Here is a 22,105-nt window from a genome sequence, read left to right on the forward strand (position 1 = left end):
TGCAGCCATATTTCTATGAGTTGAATTTTTTTAACAAGAATATGAACATTTAGAAAAAATATATACATTTTATTGTACATTTACAACATATATAAACATTGTGATTAATCGTGAGTTAACTATTAAAGTCATGCGATTAATTATGATGACAAATTTGAATCAGCTGACACCCCTAAAGTGTCCTTAGAATGAATAGTCTGACAGTATTTTATTCTTGCGGTTGATTAAAGAAATTGTACAAACAAATCAAAGTTCAGCCTCAGTGTCAACTCGGTGCTAAATAAATAATCCAGCATATGTGAAGTCTCTTCCGCCTTGCATTCACAGGAGCTTTAATTGGTGTCTAAAAAAAGGACAGACTTGACATAATGGGAACATTGTTACAACAACCTCATCGGAGTATCTAAGTCAATTTTTTTTGACAAGATGCAATGAGGAATTATCGCAGTAATTATTCAAAAGTTTAACAAACACTTTAGTAATAATCTCTTGCTTGTTTACTAAACTGAATTCTGTATTTTTTTTTGGTCTTATATTTTAAATAGACGGACAACATTGCGTGTTGCAGTCTTCGTTTCAGTTGTCACATTTATTTCCTTATTTAATTCTGCGGCTCACGTCGGGACTTTGCAAATTGGGCAAAGCTGAGCCAGAAGCTCTAAGGCTGTCATTGGACACATTTAGGATCGAGTTATTCTGTATTCTGCATCCATCCCCCGCGCATGCATGGATTATGTTCCCAAGATAAGATAACAATGCAAACAGGTAACATGCTAGCTTGGAGACGTCTTCGGAATTACAATCAACTGAATGTGATGATGAAAGGAAAATGGTATAAAATTCAATCTTGGGTTTATGGGGGACGGATGGAGATGAGGATGTATTTCGTTGTCTCATAGACTTCAATACACTGTTCCCTACTAGATTTTTAAGTAGTCATTTTATTTTATTTTATTATTTTTTTAAACGATCACCTGTTTAGGAACATTTAGTCATCCTTGTTAGTTAAATTATTTCTTTCAACTTCCACAAGTCCAAATGTTGGTACTTCTGTAAAAATCCAAACACTGCCCACAATCGAACCAAAATGGGCCTCTTTTGGGTCCCGAACCACCATTTGGAAACCACTGTATCAAGTCATCTTTGTTAATAATATAAAAGATTAACAGTAATACAATCATAAGGTTAATACTGTAACATTTATGCTAACTTATGCTAGCCTGTCAATGACGGTTCGCATTCTATGTTAGCATTAAGCTAGCAGACGTTCATTGGAGGAAAATGACATGGTTTGGTTGAACATTTTGGTGTTGAAAACATAATGTTTGATTCTGTTTTTGAATGTGTCGGTTTTACAGTAAACAACTGGGAGTGAGAAAAACAGTTTGGAGCAAGCATACTGTACTTTGCCTTTTATGCAAGAATATGCAAGAATTCAACTAATAAAATATAAATGTACAATTCTACACGGTCTCTTTATATCGTGGATTTTCACCTCTTGGCATGAAAGCCGTGACAATTCCACAGCATCCGGTTCATTAGTGGGCTCAGAGTTTTTCCCGCGGCCTGGATTTGGTCTCAGTGGGCAGCACTTGACTTGCTGAGTGTGCAGCCTTGCTTGCCTTGGTGCGGGGGATCGGCCTCCTCCATCGAGGTATTATCCACTCCCATCCAATATTCATCAGCTACTGGGAGATTCGTGACGACGAGTCATTTTGATAGGCTAACGATGTGCTGAGGTGGTCAGGTGTGTGAGGCCGCACTAGCAAGGTTTCCCGAGGACACACGTGGGATGGCATGAGGCTGTGGGGGTTCAACCGACATCGTACGTATAGCAATCGTTACAAGTTCATTTACTTCAAAAAAAGAGCCTGCAAGGGGTATGTTTTGTATGACGTGTGATGATGGCTCATGTAACAGCACGTTTGTGCGGCTTCGCACCCAAAATGGATGACCTTGATGGGCTCTTTTCCGCTACCTGATTGTCACATTAGAAAGCTACCTAGTTGGTTAGCTAGCTAGTTAGTTAGTTAGCTAGCAGCTAACAGATAGCTAGCTAGATAGATAGATGGATAGTGTAGTAAGACGAATACTTATTATCAAAACATACAATGAGATCAGTGAATTCAGGCATTACCTAAGGATTTTATTACACAAATTTGTGGACAGCTGAGATTGGCCGCCACCCGCGCCATCTTTGATTCTCAACTGTTTCGTTTCCCGCTCCGCTTGTGGGTAATATCCTTTGTCCTACAAAAGTCCCTCCCAGAGTCACATGGTACCTCCTTCTTTTCTTTCCGCTTGTAGTCACATGATGGAACGCAGATCATCAGATAAGGGTTGACGTTGTTTACAGAAGAGACTCAGAGAGAGACTCTGAGGAGCCGTCTTATAAACAAAGGGTCTAATTTACACTTTCGCTTGCCCCCACCATATGTTCCCAGGAGAGAACAAAGAGAAAACCAACCCCCTCACATCCTTTGAATTCTCACACAAAACTATACTGAGTAAATCAAAGCAATTTTGTCCTATTCTAAATAGTTATAACTAAATCAAAACAGTTATAATTAAATTGAAACAGAATATTTACTTCAATAGATAGATCATTCACAATAGATATAAGCTTATTTCGATCACAGGCAGGGCTGGGCGATTAATTCATTTTATCAAAGACAGCTAGCTACCTACCTAGATGTATAGCTAGCTAGCTAGCTAGAAATGTGGGGCTGGGTGCGCGATCATTTTTTGTCAAAACCAAACAACAGGGTGACATGAACTTTCCAAGGCTAAATTATGAGTACAAAAGTGAATTTTGTACTATTGGACCTTTTGCTTGTGTCATAGATAAGTGACATTTTTGCTGTTACATATTAATCCCAAAGGAAATATTTGTGTTAATTTATTGATGTCAAATTGTCCACCGTGTTCAATTGAATGTATTAAGGGTTATGTTTACCTCATGCATTCTGCCACTGACAAATACAAATACTGTAACTAGGAAGGGTGGCAGTGAATAAGTTTAAAGGGCCACTTTCTCCAAGTTTTGAATATGATTGTAATTTGCATCTCTGTTTTATTGAAATGGGGAAAAAAACAATACAAGGGAAAAATCATAGATTTTAATATAAGGCGAGGGAAATTTACTATTCTAATGGCGTCCACAACGAAAACAACACAAAGCAAGCAGGGATGGCAAAATACGACTGTACTGATATTAAAAAGATAAGTATTAAAAATAGTATCTATACCGGTATTTTTTCCTTTTCAATACATTAAAAAACAACAACAACTATAAGTCATAATTCCAGTTGGATGGCCTTTGTGAAATGTGATCATTGTCAAGGGCAACCATATCTCTGCTCATTTTTCCTCCTTATCTCTCCAAACAAGAAAATTAGGACTTGTCGGACAACACTGGCTTAATCTACACAATGTCCGCCGAGATGAAACTGACAACTTTCTGTTCTGAGAATCGATGTGTGACAAAAACGGCACGTTTCAAAACACGGAACACGTTTCCATAATACGTCTGCTAGTACACACAAACACGCACACACTGAATCTCGCTCTCCTTTCGGCTTTGTCTCCTTCATTTTGGCATCCATCACTGTCCGCAGCAATGGACTGCGAAACAAATTTCTATCACTATACATTACAAGTTAAGAAAGGGAGCAGGGAATGTGTTATATATGCGGGGTTCGATTTTTATGTAGTGTCTATGGGCTCGTCCATCATTGTGCTGCGAGGCACCCTTGTGCACCGCGCCCCGATGAGATGTTATCTCGGCTGCGCCATCAATCACCGCACGCTTGCCCGAGCCCCGCGCCCGACATGCGGGAGAGGACATGTGACGTCCCGCCGAACACACCCTTGTTCCCCTCAGCCCATCTCGGTCCTCCGTAATGGTGACACCAACACTCACACTCGTCCGTCATTTAAATGTCACATTTACTGTACAGCATTGAGTTGTAGGGTGATGCAGGCTCCCTCTAGTGGCATGTGAAAGAATCGCGGAATTAAATGGTCATACTGGTACAGTCCAGTCTTTTCAAAGGACAACACTGAAATAATGGCACTTTGCTGCAATGTTAAGTAAAAAGTAGTGTGTGCTGTCTCCTCAAAATAACTACATCTATCAATCAATCAATCAAACTTTATTAATATAGCAACTTTCATGCCTTAAAATGCAACTCAAGGTGCTAAACAATTACAACCTCCATAATACCATACACACACATACAAAAAACAACAACAACAGCCACGTACAACTGATACAAAAATGAGTACACCCCTAAGTGAAAATGGACAAATTGTGCCCACATTTTCAATATTTTGTGTGGCAGCGGTCACTATTATACCTGAAATCTCTTGGGCATGGAGTTGTGAGATAAGTAGACTTTTGTGAGATAAGTAGAAGTACAGATACTAAAGATAAAAAGAACAAACAGATAAAAGTAGAAGTAGGGCCCACTGATTGATACGACGGTGTATTAGGGCCACGTAGAAATACATATTTTTTAGAGTGTGAGGGCAATATTCTGAGAAAAACACTTGCAAATTTGACACTTTATAAAGTCACAAACTTGCAACTTTATAAAGTGGCACATTTGCAAAACAAAATTCATACATTTGCAAGTTTATAAAGTGGCAAATTTGCGATTTTATAAAGTGGCAGAATGGCGAGAAAAAACCCTCAGAAAATTACGAAAAAAACATGTAGCGTACAACTTGGATGTCTGTGCCAATACTTTTCAACTAAGGAGATAATAATTGCTTTCGCTGAGGTTAATTCATTCACTCCCAGAAATTTCCACTAAAACAATCCCCTTCACTCCTAGTTGTTTTACTGATTTTGACTGATTTTGCAAGGCCCACAGAATATTGTGTTCTATTGCTATAAAAACATGGAACCTACCAAAAGAAAGATTAGAATCTCTTCTTTCATCAGGAAAAAATTGTATATTACTACCTGTTTCCGTTTTGCAGTAATTAGCATTAGAATATAGCTAAATGTCATCAATATTTAGTAATTTAGTTTTTTTTCAACATGGCCCTGGTTGATCTCTTTCACTCTGCTGCCACCTGTTGGCCGTTTGTGTAATAACTACCATTTCTTCAACTGTTCTTTGCAGTTGAGAGGCTGCATCAAAGCCTTCTGTATCCTCTAGCACAGGGGTGGTCACACTCGGTCCTCGAGGGCCGAACTCCTGCAGGTTTTGGATGTTTCCCTTCTCCAACACAGCTGATATATGATCAGCTCATCAGCAAGCTCTGCATAAGCTTGGTAACGAACCTGTTGATTGGAATCAGCAGTGTTGCAGCAGAGAAACCTCCAAAACCTGCAGGACGCCGGCTCTTGAGGACCGAGTGTGCCCACCACTGCTCTGGCATTTTAAAAAAAACATAAAAAACGTATGAATATGTCTTTGGGACACTTCAAACATTTAAAATAAAACGTATAAATGCGTCTTTGGGACACTTAAAACATTTCAAATAAAACATATTTATACGTTTTTTGGGGAGCTAATTAACCATTAAGCATTCACACTTTGAAGCGCCTCGCTTTTCGCAGGTCCACACCCTGTGGACTAAGCATTGAAGTTAATTTGTTAAAATGTATATTTACTTGTGCATTTATGTTTTCAGAATTACTATTTCTATATTCATACATTTTTTTTTTTTTTTTTGGTACAAGTATCTAAGTGGATGTGTCGAATCTGCTGCTCAACGTCATTCACTTGCATTGACCTAAAGTGTGCTAGCTTCTGATTGGTTAGTGTTAAGTCAGCTGATAGGGGATCAGGAAATGTTGTCGCTCTCGCTGCCGTGTATGGCGAGTGAAGTTTCAATTACGAATGACTCCGCCTCCATCCTGCCTTTTCATTTTGTAAACAGTGTCCCATTAACCACCAACGAATCCTCACATGATTAGACTATAGCTACGCTACGTGTATTTCTCGTAAGTTTCTTTCTTCACAAATCTGCCACTTTATAAAGTGGCAAATTTGCTAATTAATAAAGTCGCAAATTTACGAGTTTTTTCTCTTGCAAATTTGCCACTTTATAAAGTGGCAAATTTGTGAGGTTTTTTTCTTGGAATATTGCCCCCAGCCTCTAAAAAATATATATTTATACATGACCCTAATACACCGTCGTAGATTGAAGTTGATTGAAGATTGAAATCTATTTATTTATTATTATTATTTTTAATTTAATATGCACTTTGAGATTTTATAAATGTAAATTGTGTTACAAATTAAATCTATTATTATCATTATTATTTATGTAAAAGTGCAAACATATATATTATCAACTTTCACATTGCTCATACTGAGAATAAAAACAAACTTTTATGCTATCAAAAGAACACATTCCACCAAAAATGCTAATAAAGCTAACAATAGCTTAAAAAAAAAAATCACGTTTGCATTATGTACATTATTTCTTTTCTGATTAGACAAAGAAATTGTGTCGTTTTTTTGGCCGCCACAAAACAGAATTCACCACAAATGCTTCTTGTGGACAACAAACAATTGAAGTATCCTTGCATGGATGCACAGGCGCCACTAATATTTTTCTTTCTCCTAACGTCAGGAGGATTATGAGTCGTCCTCGCCCTTCACACTCCGCGGAGAAAGTTGCTAACCTATCAGGGAACATCGGAGGAGGGAGGATGGCTGAAGGTGGAGAACGACTTAATTAGGCCAGATCCCTGTTCTCCACCAACATCGCTATTCCCTTAGATCCCATCCACTTAATGTTCTGTGAAATCATATTCCGCTCCCTAGGGGTGGTAGGAAAGAGAAATCAGAACAATAAAATGACACATTTTTAAAGCGCGGCGGCACCAGGGGGAAAATAGCCCGTTAGTGACACATGGAGGATGCTGTGGCCTGATGGATGGCGAGCATCTGTCTGGCCCATTACCAACAAACAACATCAGGCCCATCAAGCCAAGGGAAGAAGAAGAAGATTCGACTCTTCAGCAGACCGATAGCTACTTGCTATCCACGCTGCAAAAAAAAAACAACTTTTATTGGAATAACTTGATCGTGACTTTTTCCTTCTACTCTCTAATGTGGCTACAACTTAACAGTGTATTAGACCACGTGGAACCACACTGCCCCTCAGTGGCCAAACCGAGTACAACATGAACAGCGCTCCCAATAAAGGCACACACAAACAAAGGCAAGATATTATAAAATAATTTAAATAAAATCGATTTGGGGACGTTTAAAATCGATTCTGAATCGTACTAAATGAGAATCGCGATTCTTATGAGAATCTATTTTTTTGGCACACCCCTAATAGTTATGTTAAAATACTGGCATTTCTTGTCTTGCTGAAATCAGCATGTTTGTGAAGGCACATCGATCTCAAGCAAGTGATTGTTTTTATTATTTATATAGAATCAATTAAAAACTAAATTTTGCATAAAAATTTTGCTCAATTCGGTCCCATTTAAAAATTGTGATTTCTTCTTTTTCTCATTTATTTGTCTGCTGCACCATTTCAGGTGCTTTTGTGTCCAGACAGACTTCTTACATTGCTACATCCTCTTCGCAAACTCTTTTTTTTCAAAGGTTTAAAGGGATACTTGACTCATTGAGCCAATTTCAGCAGGAAAAAAGTTCATATTTTGTCCAGAATTTGACAACTAGGTAACGACCAATCATGGCTCAGTTTGCTGACCAAACCCAGAAAACAGGTGAGCCATGATTGGTCGTTACCGGCTTCCTCAGCACAGGTGATGTCATCTTCAGTCGACAACAAGTGGAATTTTTTTTTTTTTAAGTTATTAATTGTACATGAAAACTAATGAAGTTATCGAATTAATTCTGGACAAAATATTAACTTTTTACTGCTGAAAATTACTCAATGAGTCAAGTATCCCTTTAAATTGCCACCCATGAGTGATGCAATAAATAAAAGCTGACTAAGCGGTGTAAAATAATGTGACCAGAGTGTTCCATTCTGCACGGAAGCATTACAGTTGTCCATTTTTGACAAAACAGGCTTACTCAAATGTAGCTAACCTATTTTCACTGGTTATTGTAAAAAAAACAAACAAAAAAAAACATACTCATTTTCAATCTTGAGGTGACATTCAGAATTCAAGATCTTCAATAAATTTGTTCTCAAGCTATTTTTAACACTTTAAATTGATTCATAATGCATAAAAATAACAGACGACGTGGGGACAGACCAACAGCATCAACTTGTGAAAAATTCTAAAATGGACCCCTCTATTTTCATAAAAACTGGTTCATCTTTATTTTTGTGCCTGGACAAGTCTCGTTTACCATGTTTGGGCGTTCGGCAGACTAAGCTGCACCATGCTGGTGGGGGGGGGGGGGGTTGAAAGACCTTAGACCTAGACCTTAGATCAGCTAAAAGCAGGTCTAAGTTGTGGCGCAGGTGATGCCATTATGCACACTTGATCCGAATCGGATGTAGTAAAAATGCCAATACAATAAGATGTGGTTCTTGACTATAAAATGTGGCAAAGATTCAATCGTAGTAATTGCAGTCGAATTCCAGTATTTAACAAAAATGTCAAAAGCTGTCATCAGCGGCTTTGAGGAGCGGCAAGAAAGTAGCAAAATAGACGTTTACAAACATGGTGCATGTAGGCCGGAGGTGTCCAACTCAAGGTTTAGGGGCAAGTTACGGACCGCCACATCATTTTTTTATGGTACACCAAAGCAAAAAGTGTCCGTTTCTTTCCAGACAGTTTTGTTATTTTTCATAAAAAAAATTAATACAATAAAATAAAAACCTTTACATTATACGGCTATTACTGTCATTTTTGATGAGTAAATTACTAAAAGATCATTTTAGCCTGCATATAAAAGCAATTTACACTCTGAACTGATTTGACTTCTGTTGGCAGCTCAATTTATTTGCATGCAGCATATCAGCTTAATGCCACTTCACCATGTTTGCTTGGAACTGTAGGCCCCCACTAATTGACCTGAGTCTGCAGACCTCAGAGCCCTACTGGGTTTATATGCAATCAGCATTTCTTGGAACTACACCAACCACAAAATAAAGAGCTATGTTATTTGGTGGTCACCATTTTATTATGATTTATATTTAAAATTCAATTTGTTGTTAAACATATAGGGTGTCAAGCGATTACAATTTGTAATCATAATTAATCGCATGACTTTAATAGTTAACTGTCGATTAATCACAAATTTGAAATCTGTTCTAAATGTATAATAAAATATGTTTTCACATTCTTGTTAACATAAAGTGGAAAAAAATAGACCTTGATACAGTACTGTAATAATAATTCATAAAATTGAGTTAAACTTAAAAATAGTTTTTTTCTTTTTTTCTGCCACTAGATGGCATAATAGCATTTGTAAGACGGTGACAGCTCAGTGCATTTTTCTTTTCATATGAACTCATTCACTGCCATTGACGGCTATAGACGTCAAAAATTCATTTGAACTATTTCTATTAGTTTAACATTTCCCCCCCACTTTTGTTAACAAGAGTATGAAACCTAGATTTTTTTTGTACATTTAGAACAGATATAAAATTTGTGATTAATCGTGAGATCACTAGTGAAGTAATGCGATTAATTAGGATAAAAAAAATTCATCACCTGACGCACCTAATTTTTAAGATTTTTTTTCTTTTTAAAAAATAAAATAAAATTGTAATTATTATTTTTTACATTTTTAATAATCTTTTTTTTAAAGAAAAGATTATTAAAAATTAGGAGCGTCAGGTGATTAAATATTTTTTATCATAATTAATCGCATGACTTCACTAGTTAACTCACGATTAATCACAAATTTGAAATCTGTTCTAATACAATTTTTAAAAATCTAGGTTTTCGGGAAAAAAATGAGGAAAATTGTTAAACTAATAGAAATAGTTCAAATTTTTGACATCTATAGTTGTCAATGGCAGTGAATGAGTTAAGAGCGATCTAATCTTTAATATGAATATAAACTTGTAAAATTCTGCACATTTTTAAAATTGTAAACTTGACCCCAGCCCCCACAAATATATGCATTATTATTCAATTTGTTACGTTATTATGACATGTCTGCTGCGTTGCGACTGGAATTCCCCCAGTGCAGGCTTTCCAAGTAAGCGGCAGTCATTAATCGCGCGTAAAAAAAAAAAAAAAAAAAAAAAAGAGTGCCAACTTCAAATTCATTTAAAAATCAATGCACTAAATTTGACACCCCCTAATAATAACAATACATTTCAGTGGCAATTGCGTAATTATAACAACGTGATAATGTGATTATACATTTACAGTTTATGATTCCACAGTAATAAGTTACAACAGTCCTCTGAGGGAAACCGTAACTCGTTTGACACCTCTCATGAAAACGGACGTGAACAAGAGAGATGGAGGAAGACCCCAAAAAAAAACAAAGAAGCGGAACCAAATACAGCACATGTGGAATACAAATAACGCAAAAAAGGCTGCTCAGAAGCAGACGGACGTACTCAGGGCAGAAAGTGGATCATTGCACCTGCAGCCTGTCAACATCTCGAGGACACTTTGGCTCTAAGGGGAAGCTAAACGTAACCCCCCCCCCCCGGCCAACAGGGCCCTCAAGAGCAAAGAGAGTGGCACCAAGGAGGAGTTGAAGAGACGAGGAGGTGGTGGAGGTGGTCTGGCCTTTTCCAAAGAGAGAGAGAGAGCGAGGGCGAGATAGCATCTGGATTTTTTCATTAGGACACAAGGCAGCATTATCAGCCAGAAGATCAGAATTTAGCCCATCCACCACGCCACGCTCCTTCTATCGCTGCTCTGCAATCATTTCTAATGCACTCTGTCTCCCTGCGCGCCCTCTACCTAGCTACCCCCCCCCCCCCCCGCCCCACCCGCCTCGCCACTGTCTCCCACTCAATCAGACAAGCCTGTTTGTGTCCTTCCCCGCATCAGACTCCTCCTTTGTTTGCATTTTTTATCTTTTGCACTCCAAGCCTTTCTCTTTATTCCCCTGCCATACGGCACCATTTTGGAGGAGAAACTAATTAACTCGTGTGTTTAGAACAACCTTTTGGCAATGTTTTTTTTTTTTCTTCTTCTTCTTTACCTTCGTATAGGTCGAACACTTCCATTGGGAAAATGTGATCATTCTTTGTGAGTGGACCTTCCTCAGAAAAAAAGAGATAACTTAAATGCAAACCCAAGTTCGTATGCAGTAGGACTAATTATTACTACAAATTTTTATCTGAAATGACCATAAAATCATGTATAGTGGATATAAGAAGTCTACACCCCCTCTTTTTTTTTTTTAAACCTCTACATAAATCATATTTTAAAAAATATGACCTCCAACGTACATAACACATTTTTCTAGGTGAGGTTGAAAACAAACAACTGAATTAATGTGGTTGCAAAAGTGCGCACACCCTCAACAGAGCGGTGGCTGCGTTCAGAATTGACCAATCACAATCGGGCTTACGTTTAAATTGGAGGCAGCATACGCTTTCCACCATTTAGACTGGATAATACTGAATAACCAAAAAATATAGTTCTGATGTTCTAGTAGGCTTTTCCTAACTTTTCTCCCCTTTCTTTCTAGAAAGAAAATGAAAGTGACAACACTGAATGGTATTTGGAACTGCTCATAATTCCTCCACCCTGACCAAGGTGTCAGTTCCCTCTGAAAAACAAAAGAAAAGAAAAGAAAAGAAAAGAAAAGAAAAGAAAAGAAAAACAGCCCCATGCCATCTCACACCATATTGAAAAGCAGTGTTATGTGTGTGCAAAATATACTTACTGCAATTTTGACCCAAAGTTACACCTTGGTTTCATTGAACCATATCACATTTTCCAAGATGTGTTCGGGAGATTTGAAAATGAACACAGTGTTAACATTTAACTTTAAATGGTGGCATGTGACTCCCATTTAACACGAGTTTGAATGTGATTGGTTTATGCTGAACACAGCCACGTCAATGTTATGAGAGGGTGTGTGCACTTGTGCAAACACATTTGATTGATATTTATTTATACATTCATTTTGAACATGCATAGATATAAGAATACAGCAAATAAGTGAAAAGGAAAAAAAAACAGTTTTTTTTTTATTTCCCTCCTGAAAAGCTGAAATAAATAAATAAATAAAATCTCTATCAAGTTGTACAGATTACAGGCTACACTAGTGGTGTAAGTCTTTTTTTTAATGATTTATTTTGTTTTCATTCATTTTCTATACTACAAAAACCTGGCATTCGAACAGGGGTGTGTAGACTTTTCATATCCACCAAATGTTTCCACAATGTAATGGAATTGTCAAAAATCCAAAATAATGGCACAAAAGTTCAGACCTTTTTGCAAGCATAAAGAGAAAGAAAGGCCAAATGAAACTACATGATTAATTGTTTTCAAATGTTCACATTCATGCAGTTTTGTTTTTACCTGGAAAAAGTGACAATCTAAATGATTGGGAAAACAATGCTGCTTTTTTGTTTTGTTTGTCAATTTTAAAGCAGTTCTCAGGTGTTTTAATGACAAGTCTGGGACATGGTCATTAGGGGTGGGAATATTTGAATGTCTCACGATTCGATTCAATTCCGATTTTTGGGGTCTGCGATTTGATTCAGAATCGATTTTCGATTAAGAACGATTTTTGATTTAAAATTATTTTATTGACTAAATTTTTTTGCTTCAATTTATAGATGTGCAAAGAATCGTAAGGATCTACTCCAGTCTGACTCGATAACGCTAATTAGCGCGCTACTCGCAACACTTTTATCACTCAAAAGAACGGCTCCACAAAAAAAAAACTACTTTTATTGGAATAACTTGACCGTGACTTTTTTCCTTCTACTCTCTAATGTGGCTACAACTTAACAGTGTATGAGAACGCGTGGAACCACACTGCCCCTCAGTGGCCAAACCGAGTACAACATGAACAGCGCTCCCAATAAAGGCACACACAAACAAAGGCAAGATAGTATAAAATAATTTAAATAAAATCGATTTGGGGACGTTTAAAATCGATTCTGAATCGTACTAAATGAGAATCGCGATTCTTATGAGAATCGATTTTTTTGGCACACCCCTAATGGTTATGTTAAAACACTGGCATTTCTTGTCTTGCTGAAATCAGCATGTTTGTGAAGGCACATCGATCTCAAGCAAGTGATTGTTTTTATTATTTATATAGAATCAATTAAAAACTAAATTTTGCATAAAAATTTTGCTCAATTCTGTCCCATTTAAAAATTGTGATTTCTTCTTTTTCTCATTTATTTGTCTGTTGCACCATTTCAGGTGGTATCACTTATCAGATGTATGAAAACACATCCCTTAATTAATGTTACAATTTCCAGAACATCAAAGTTAATAATATGCTATATTCCTTCCATGGCACACAAGTCACAGATTTGAATAGAATTTGCATTTGGAAGGCATTTGCGATCCCCCATACCTCCGTGTTTGTTACGCCTGGGCCTCCCCCCCCCCCCGCCGTGTGACCTGCGGGTGACGGGGAAACCTGCCATCCATGCACCCGGAAACCCTTGACGCCAACACGGCAGCCGGAGCTAAAAATAGCCTGCCAGTGATAAATAATAAAACTGCTCCCTGCAAGCCAAGCATCCCTCCACTTACCTCCCCCTTTTAGATTTACAGCTTCATTTTGGGACCTTTCGCTGGCTACAGAAGAGGGACTTTGTCAATGAAAAGAAGACAGTCGACCTAAAAGAAACACAAAAACAAAGGCGACATTAAGACTCATTTTTACAGATCGGCTTTTTTGTGATGTCCTCCTGGTCTCAGTCAAGGTTGTTTGCTTGTTGTTGGTTCCTCAATTGCTTTTATATGCTAGACCACATAATGGGAATCGACATAGACAGGCTAACAAATAGCCTTTATGTGACAGTGTTGTAACACAAACAGTGCAGCAGCACATGTAGACAGCAGGCATGGGCCGATACTGTCTTCTGACGGTATGATAACTGTGAGCAAAAATATCATGGCATCACCGTATAAAAATTACAGCTCTAATATGACTTTGAAATATTTGGGTAAATAAAAACTATTTCTCCCAATTGAACTTAATCTATTTTATTTAAAAACAAACAAACAGAATATTTAGTACAGAAGAAACACGCATCAGGTTATATTTAAATAAATAAATACATATATAAATGTTAATATTCTTAGTATGCTTAAATCTTAGTAAATCACATTGTCCCATCACTTGTGAGCTATTTTTAGAACAGACTCATGGGCTACTCATGTTGTCCTTGGGGCAAACTAGTACATGCTGGCATTTTATTTTATTTTTTTAAAGGACAATGCACATAGAGCAAAATGGCATCTGTGCTTTTAGAATCTTGTCTTGCAAAAAAAAAAAAAGAGTTTAATTGGAGGCAATTAACTTCAAAGAGGTGGCTCATTAACTGAACTCTGCAAGCAGCCAATCATATAGTGCCTTTCTTTAGATGCCTCCACAAATAAAGAAAAGAAGAGCTCGTTACAGGTGACAGCCATTATTAGCACTTATTAAAACCACGGTAAAAATAATAAAAAATACTCACACTCAAAGGCATGTTATCTTTATTCTTTGCGAAAAATAACTCATATTATAGAAACTTATAGGGTTACTTTTTTTTTGTTGGTGTCTGCATGACTGCATTATACTGCCCCCGGTGGCCAAATTACACACATAAGGAGCCAAAATGAATAAATCAATGAAGCACATTATAATTCTGATATTATTATGTTTTTATAAAATAAAATATTGCGTTTTTGAACATGGTCACAGAACATATTAAACGCTTAAGGTACCACTTTATGGGAGTTACATGCACTGTAAAAAATGTCTACATGCGTCATTTCATCGACAATAAAAAAAACACATTAACGCCCGCACATATGCACATTTGATCAAATCTCGCGCGGGAAAAGGACGTACAGGACGAATCTAATTCCGCATTCATCCCCATCCTTGCTTTGCATTATTATTATTCTCCCAGCATAGCATTATTCTAAAAATTAAATTACGGGCTGGTGGAAAGAAAAGCAGTTGCATTGCGCGACGCCTTTCACTGTTTCTTGTCTGGTCACGATTCAAAGCTTTCACAGTTTGGCTTCGGCGCGTGCGTTTGCGCGTGCGTGTGTGAGCGTGCGCTGCAGATGAAGTCGGCATGGGAACCCCCTCCTCTTCCCTCCATCTCGTCTTCCTCATTTCCACCCCGCGGCTGCTCCTCTCCTCCTCCTCCTCCTCGTCTATTTTTCTTCTCCGCCCACGCACGCACGCACGCACGCACGCACGCACGCACGGCTCACCACCAGTCTAAAAATAGCATCAGGGATCCCCGCATCCATTCAGGAGGAGGAGGGGGAGAGGGGATGGGGACGTCAGCACACACAAGGTCATAACCTACCCCCCCCCCCCCCCTTTCCTCTAACAACCCCCCCTCAATCCATTGGCCGCTTTTCTTGATTTGTCACAGATTTCACGTCATCGTCCTCAACTAGTAAAAGTAAATAAAAAAAAAATCAAATCTGTCAATCATATTAAACGGCCTCCTATGATTATTTCATCGCCAAGCAAAAGATTTTTACAGGCAAGACGCGTGTGGACTAACATGTGGAGAACAGAAGGCAGTCGCTGTGGGTTGCAATCATAAGACGGGGAAATTCTGCGCGTGGATTCGCCACGAGAACAGAAGGAGACTCCTGTTTTTTTTCCTTCCAGTCATTTCCAAAGAGAGAGAGAGAGACAACGTACAACACCCACCTCAGAGAAGGTACGTCCGTTCTTTTACTTTGTACTCCTGCAGCTAAAATAGATTTTTTTTGCATTTAAAGTGCGTGACTTTTGGATTCATTTGAAATCCTGCCAACTGAGTGAGATTCAATATTTGAGCCGTATGGAACATTTTGATTGTCATCATCGTGAATGTTTTGATTGTTATGTTTGTAGGGTATAAAAATGTGTCATCTGAAATTTGGGGGTCGGTGCAACATTTTCGGAACGGCTCTCACGGGTGGCATGTTGAGCAAAAATGCTTGCTTACAAATATGTACCGTATTCTTCCTTCCTCCACGTTTATGATTGTGATTGGTTGCAGGGCTGCAGAAGTGTGTGCGCTGAAATGTGTGCATGGAAACAAGTATGAATGGCTTAGTTGTGCATTTATTCAACTCATTCACTTGCAGCCGTTTTCACTGAAGCAATCCCCTTCGCTCCCGGCTGTTTTACTGGATTTTGACTGATTTTGCAAGGCCCATAAATATTGGGTTCGATTGCTATAAAAACACGGAACCCTACCTAAAGAAAGATTAGAGTCTCTTCTTTCATCAGGAAACAAAATAAATATTTCTATCAATTTCCATTTTGCAGCAATTAGCATTAGAATATAGCTAAGTTTCATTATTATTCACAAATCCATTCAGAACTGTGGGTAAATAAGCTTGTTGCAACACGGCCCTGGTTGATCTCTTTTGCTCCGCTGCCACCTGCTGGCCTTTTTTGTTATAACAACCATTTCCTCAGTCGTTTTTACTGAAGCAATCCCCTTCGCTCCCGGCTGTTTAACTGGATTTTGACTGATTTTGCAAGGCCCACAGAATATTGGGTTCGATTGCTATAAAAACACGGAACCCTACCTAAAGAAAGATTAGAGTCTCTTCTTTCATAGGAAACAAAATAAATATTTCTATCAATTTCCATTTTGCAGCAATTAGCATTAGAATATAGCCAAGTTTAATTATTATTATTCACAAATCTGTTTAGAACTGTGGGTAAATAAGCTTGTTGCAACACGGCCCTGGTTGATCTCTTTTTCTCTGCTGCCACCTGCTGGCCTTTTTTGTTATAACAACCATTTCCTCAGTCGTTTTTACTGAAGCAATCCCCTTCGCTCCCGGCTGTTTTACTGGATTTTGACTGATTTTGCAAGCCCCATAGAATATTGGGTTCGATTGCTATAAAAACATGGAACCTACCAAAAGAAAGATTAGAGTCTCTTCTTTCATCAGGAAACAAAATAAATATTTCTATCAATTTCCATTTTGCAGCAATTAGCATTAGAATATAGCTAAGTTTCATTATTATTCACAAATCCGTTCAGAACTGTGGGTAAATAAGCTTGTTGCAACACGGCCCTAGTTGATCTCTTTTGCTCCGCTGCCACCTGCTGGCCGCTTTTGTAATAGCAACCATTTCCTCAGCCGTTCTATGTGGTTGAGAGGCTGCGTCAAAGCCTTCTGTATGCTCTAGGATGAAAAAAAACAAAAAACGTATAAATTCATCTTTGAGACACTTAAAACATTTAGAATAGAACGTATTTATATGTTTTTGGGAGCAAATGAGTTAATATGCTTGTGGTTTTGTGTGCACTACATTTAATTGTTTAGCACCTTAAGTTGCATTTTAAATGATGAAAGTTGCTATATAAATAAAGTTTGATTTGATTTGTGCATTCTTTGACAATTTAGCTCATGAGTTGAACTGCGTCTTACAAATAATGTTTTTTCCCACGACTCGTGTCACTTTCGGTCGACTGGTATGGACTACTTTCGTGACTGGAGCAAATCTCTGTGCAGAGGCAGGTTAGACCCGATGTTGGTCATTTCGCTCAAGAATGCAGGCGAGTGGATCTGCGAGATGGAGGGCGACATCGCTGTGGGAGTGGTCACAGCCGACCAATCATGGCCAACCAGAGCGGCTCCTTTTGTTCCGTTGAAATGCGGCGCCATAAATATGTAACATCTTAGAAAGAGCTGACGAAGAAACAAACGGATAGCTTGTTGTACCAAAGCACGTCAGCACAAAGATTAGTGCCATTATGTTCTTCCGCCCCCCGAGAAGTGCGCACCCCCCCCCCGAGAGCCATGATGTCACCTTCACTGTTAAACCCCCAGCAGACTCTCACTGCATGGAGGAGACGCTTCAACACTTGGAACCGATTGTTTTTATCCTCTCATTTCGTAACAATTCTAACTGAGCTATTCAAGCGCCTCTTAGAATTTTCGTGTACAGTATTAGTTTTTAGTTAGTTGGTTAAAAAAATGTAATTGAATAATGACATGAAAATGAAATAAAAATAAATAAAAATAAAAAATAAATAAAATGAAATAAAATAAAAAAAACAAAACTAAAACAAAAAAATAAATAAATAAATAAAATAAAATAAATAAAAATTTAAATAAATAAAACAGGTGTCAGCAAAGTGTATCCTGGTCACGGTAATATTTGTTGCATTAATTTAGTTAGCAGGCATTAATGAAGTTATTAATTTCTCGCTAAGATTGGTTAATTCAAATGCATCAGATAATTATAATAATAAACAATAACATAAAATGTGAATGATTTTTAAAAATGTACTATTGAAATAAACAATTTTATCTTCTGCATACATTTTTCTAAATGTGTTTACTGATTAGTATTTCTTTGAGGGTTTATTAAATAATTGCCTCGCTCATTTATTGCAAGTAAAAATATACATGCACTTTTTAAAATTAAATAATTTATTGTAAAACAATAGAATTTGGAGTGTAATATTATGCTTAAAAATGTGATCGTGTATACTTGTCCAATAGGGACATTTGTTATTTGCATGCCAATTTATTTTAACTTTTCCAAAGACCATCAGTTTGGGTTTGTCCACACTCAATCTATATTATAGCAAAATTTGACTTATGCAATAATTATTTTATTACATAAGTTATTCATTAATTAGCCTATAAACCTTACATTTAAATCACAAGAATGAATGATTTTTTTTTTTTACAAAAAATTATTTTAGATTTTACATTATTATTGTTATTATTACGAGGGATGGGCAAGTAGGCAAGTACCAATACCAGCTATCAGTAACGGGTTGATCAAAGTATCGGCACTCGCAACAGTGGCCGATACAATCAAAAACTAGAAGAATAACAAATTGTCATTACTTTGCATGCAATTTTAAGGGTAAATATCATATTGGGATATAGATAGGTCTTTCTTTAAAAGGTTATTGTTTTCTGGGGGTCATTTTATGTATCAAAACGAAGTGCTAGTAGTATCTGTGCTTGGTATCGCTATCAGTGACTACTTAAGAATTGAGTGCTTTTACTGGTCTGAAAAAAAAAGTGGTATTGAACATCCCTAATTATTATCACGATGACCTCATTGAAAAGCTTTATTGTCATAATAATTATGACCTGACTGGGGCGTGTATTGAGCCGCATTGGTTAAAATGCAAACGTACTTGTTTGCAAAAGGTGCTCCCCTGTTTTTTTTTTTTTTTTTTTTTTTTTTACTCGGGCCCTGCTCAATATAGATGGCGGAGTGGGAGGTGTCAGTCGCTCACCTCCCTTTGTGTCCGCGGCTCTGATGATGAGACACGGACCGAGTCTTTGAACTTTTGCATTAGTGATGAGCGTCCTCCTCGCTTTATCCCTCATCAGCATATTTGAAAGAAATAAAATGAAAAAGTTCAGCCTCATCTGCCCACCATGTATGTTCCCCGCACGCATTGAAGCGTAATGTCATTACGGGAGGGAAAACACAAGTACCTCAATGCACACAAGGCGGCTGTACAAATCGTACAAATGCGCTAATTAGGTCATGGCGTGACATCGCGAGTGAAAGGAGCTTGACGGTCCAGTGGTTGTGTCAAAACAAGCAGGTGTTTGCTGCGCTTTTATGCAAGCAGCTGTTTGCAGACTAGCTGGCATCACCACGCCCAAACACAAGACTGGTGAGATAACGTCTCGGATGGTGCCCGAGAAATTGACCAGAAAGAGAGAATTTAGAGAGAGAGAGAAATTTTAACGTTTTTTGTAAGTATGGACATTTCTAACATTTGAATGGTATGTATTAATATATTAGCCATATTTTTGTTTTTGTCACTCTTGAAATAATTCCTATAGAAAATAAAAGTGGCTTTGATGATCAATCATCATCTCATAAATAAACAATGTAAATGAATAGTGTGGCGTGGTTAGCAGAAGAGGAAATGTCCGCATGTGTTGACTAATGGCCTCCTTATTCTTCCTGTGAGATGCAGAAGATGCTTGTCAGAGCTAATAGCCGCTCATTAATATGGAGGATCGTTCTCGAGTCATCTTGTGGTTCCCTCGCATGGTTTTGTGTGCACTATATTGATCTGCAATTTTACAATTTAAATCTTGATATTTGCTCCGTGAAGTTCTGTGAAATTGCGAAGGGTTTCATTTGGCCGCAACACTTTTAGTACAAACTGAGCAGTTTTTCTCAAATATATATATATAAATAATCGGAATCAAATTGTGAGACATTCAAAGATTCCCACTCCTAATATATACATTAGGGGAGGAAATCTTTGATTCAATTTCGATTTTTGGGTGTGCGATTCGATTCAGAATGATTTTTGATTCAAAATGATTTGATTGACAATGATTTTTGCTTCATTTTATAGATGTTTAAGGAACCGTAATGATCTACTCCAGTCTGACTCGCTAATGCTAAATACTGCTCTTCTCACGGCACAAAGAATGGCTCCACGTGGCAAAAAAAAAACAACTTTTATTGGAATAACTTGATCGGGACTTTTTCCTTCTACTCTCTAATGTAGCTACAACTTAACAGTGTATCAGACCGCGTGGAACCACACTGCCCCCAAGTGGCCAAATCGGGTACAACATGAACAGCGCTCCCAATTAAGGCACACACAAACAAAGGTAAGACAGTATAAAATAATTTAAATAAAATCGATTTTGAGGCATTTAAAATCGATTCTGAATCGTGCTAAATGAGAATCGCGATTCTTATGAGAATAGATTTTTTGGCACACCCCTAACATATATATATATATATATATATATATATATATATATATATATATATATATATATATATATAGCCATAATAGAATAAAGTGCAACTGCACATATGCTACAGTAGGTGGCGCTCTCATTTATTATTTTTGTTTTAATTTTCAGGCAAACTGACACATTTCAAATATTTTCTGATAAAGACTGGAAAACAATTTGAATAAAGTTATTCTTTGTAATAAGTTGATCTATTTTATGTTTGTTTTCGTTAATATTGATTCTATTATACAATGTTTTGCAGATGAGTAATTCATAGACAAATGATACTATTTATAGTCACAGTGGCGAGCTGTAAATGTTTTCTTCTTTCTAGGGGGGGGGGCGTAATGAAATATAATTGAGAAGTATTGCTGTAGAGTGAATCCCTATATCCTTTAAAAAAAAAAAAGCCTTGCAAAAGGCGTCCAAGCACTTTTTTTCAATTAGACAAAGCTATGGCCTGATTAAATGGAGCTCCTACCTTCAGTTCAACATAGTTGCTTGACACCAAGATGGTACCAAACCAGTCTTTTTTATTATTGGTTTTAGCACAATGACGTTTTTCAGCAAATAATGGAGAAGAGATTAGTTTCCTACGAAATCCATGAATAGCCTAATTGATGTTAGATATTTAGTTGTATTTCTATGTTGCCATATCAATCTAATCTGTCCAGAGCCTTTTGAATCAATAGCACTGGTTCATGTAACTTAAACTCCTGCAAAATTCAGTGAAATAACACTCATTTGTTTGCAAAAAGAATGATCCCAGATTGAAAGGGCGAGTAGGTATTAAACAGGTGGCTGGATAAGAAAACAACAATTTCACATTGTTTAGACGTTTCACAGTACCGAAGGGTTGTAAACAAGAAAATGCAAACAATACTTGATAGCACATTTCATGCGCAACATAACTCACATATTGTAATTTAAGTACAGTGGTACCTACCTCGGAGTTTGAACACGTCATGTTTGGGTTCTGTTTTTCCTTGTGTGTCTTCCTTGGTCTTGTTAAGTGTGATCCTGCCCTTCCTCGTGTGATCCAATCAGTGCCCTCAGCCACTTGTGTCTTGCCCCAGGTGTGTCTTGTTGTGTCGTTAGTGTGTGTGTATTTTGTCTCCTGTCTCCCCTCTGTCTGCGTCGGTTCATTGTCGTTTTCCTCCCGTCATGCTGCCAGTTTTTTTGCCTTGTTGTCCTCCCCACGTTTTGTTTTACTGCCATTTGGAGTTTGCTTTTGTTTTGAATAATTAAATTCCTTTTTTTTTGTCCATCACCTCGGCCTTCTTGCCCTGCTTCCCTGCGTTTGGGTCCTCCGCCAAACTT

General features: G+C 37.5%; 1 long non-coding RNA gene across 1 annotated transcript; it reads right to left on the bottom strand.

The window, feature by feature from the left end:
• Positions 1-1,688: 1,688 nt before the first annotated feature.
• LOC144043958 (uncharacterized) lies at positions 1,689-21,787 on the bottom strand. The gene is made up of 3 exons (XR_013291179.1): positions 21,732-21,787; positions 13,604-13,690; positions 1,689-1,803 (listed from the first exon to the last, which is right to left on the bottom strand). It is a non-coding gene; the product is annotated as an uncharacterized LOC144043958 (long non-coding RNA).
• Positions 21,788-22,105: the final 318 nt, after the last annotated feature.

Source organism: Vanacampus margaritifer, chromosome 2, assembly GCF_051991255.1.
Source record: "Vanacampus margaritifer isolate UIUO_Vmar chromosome 2, RoL_Vmar_1.0, whole genome shotgun sequence".
NCBI lineage: Eukaryota > Metazoa > Chordata > Actinopteri > Syngnathiformes > Syngnathidae > Vanacampus > Vanacampus margaritifer.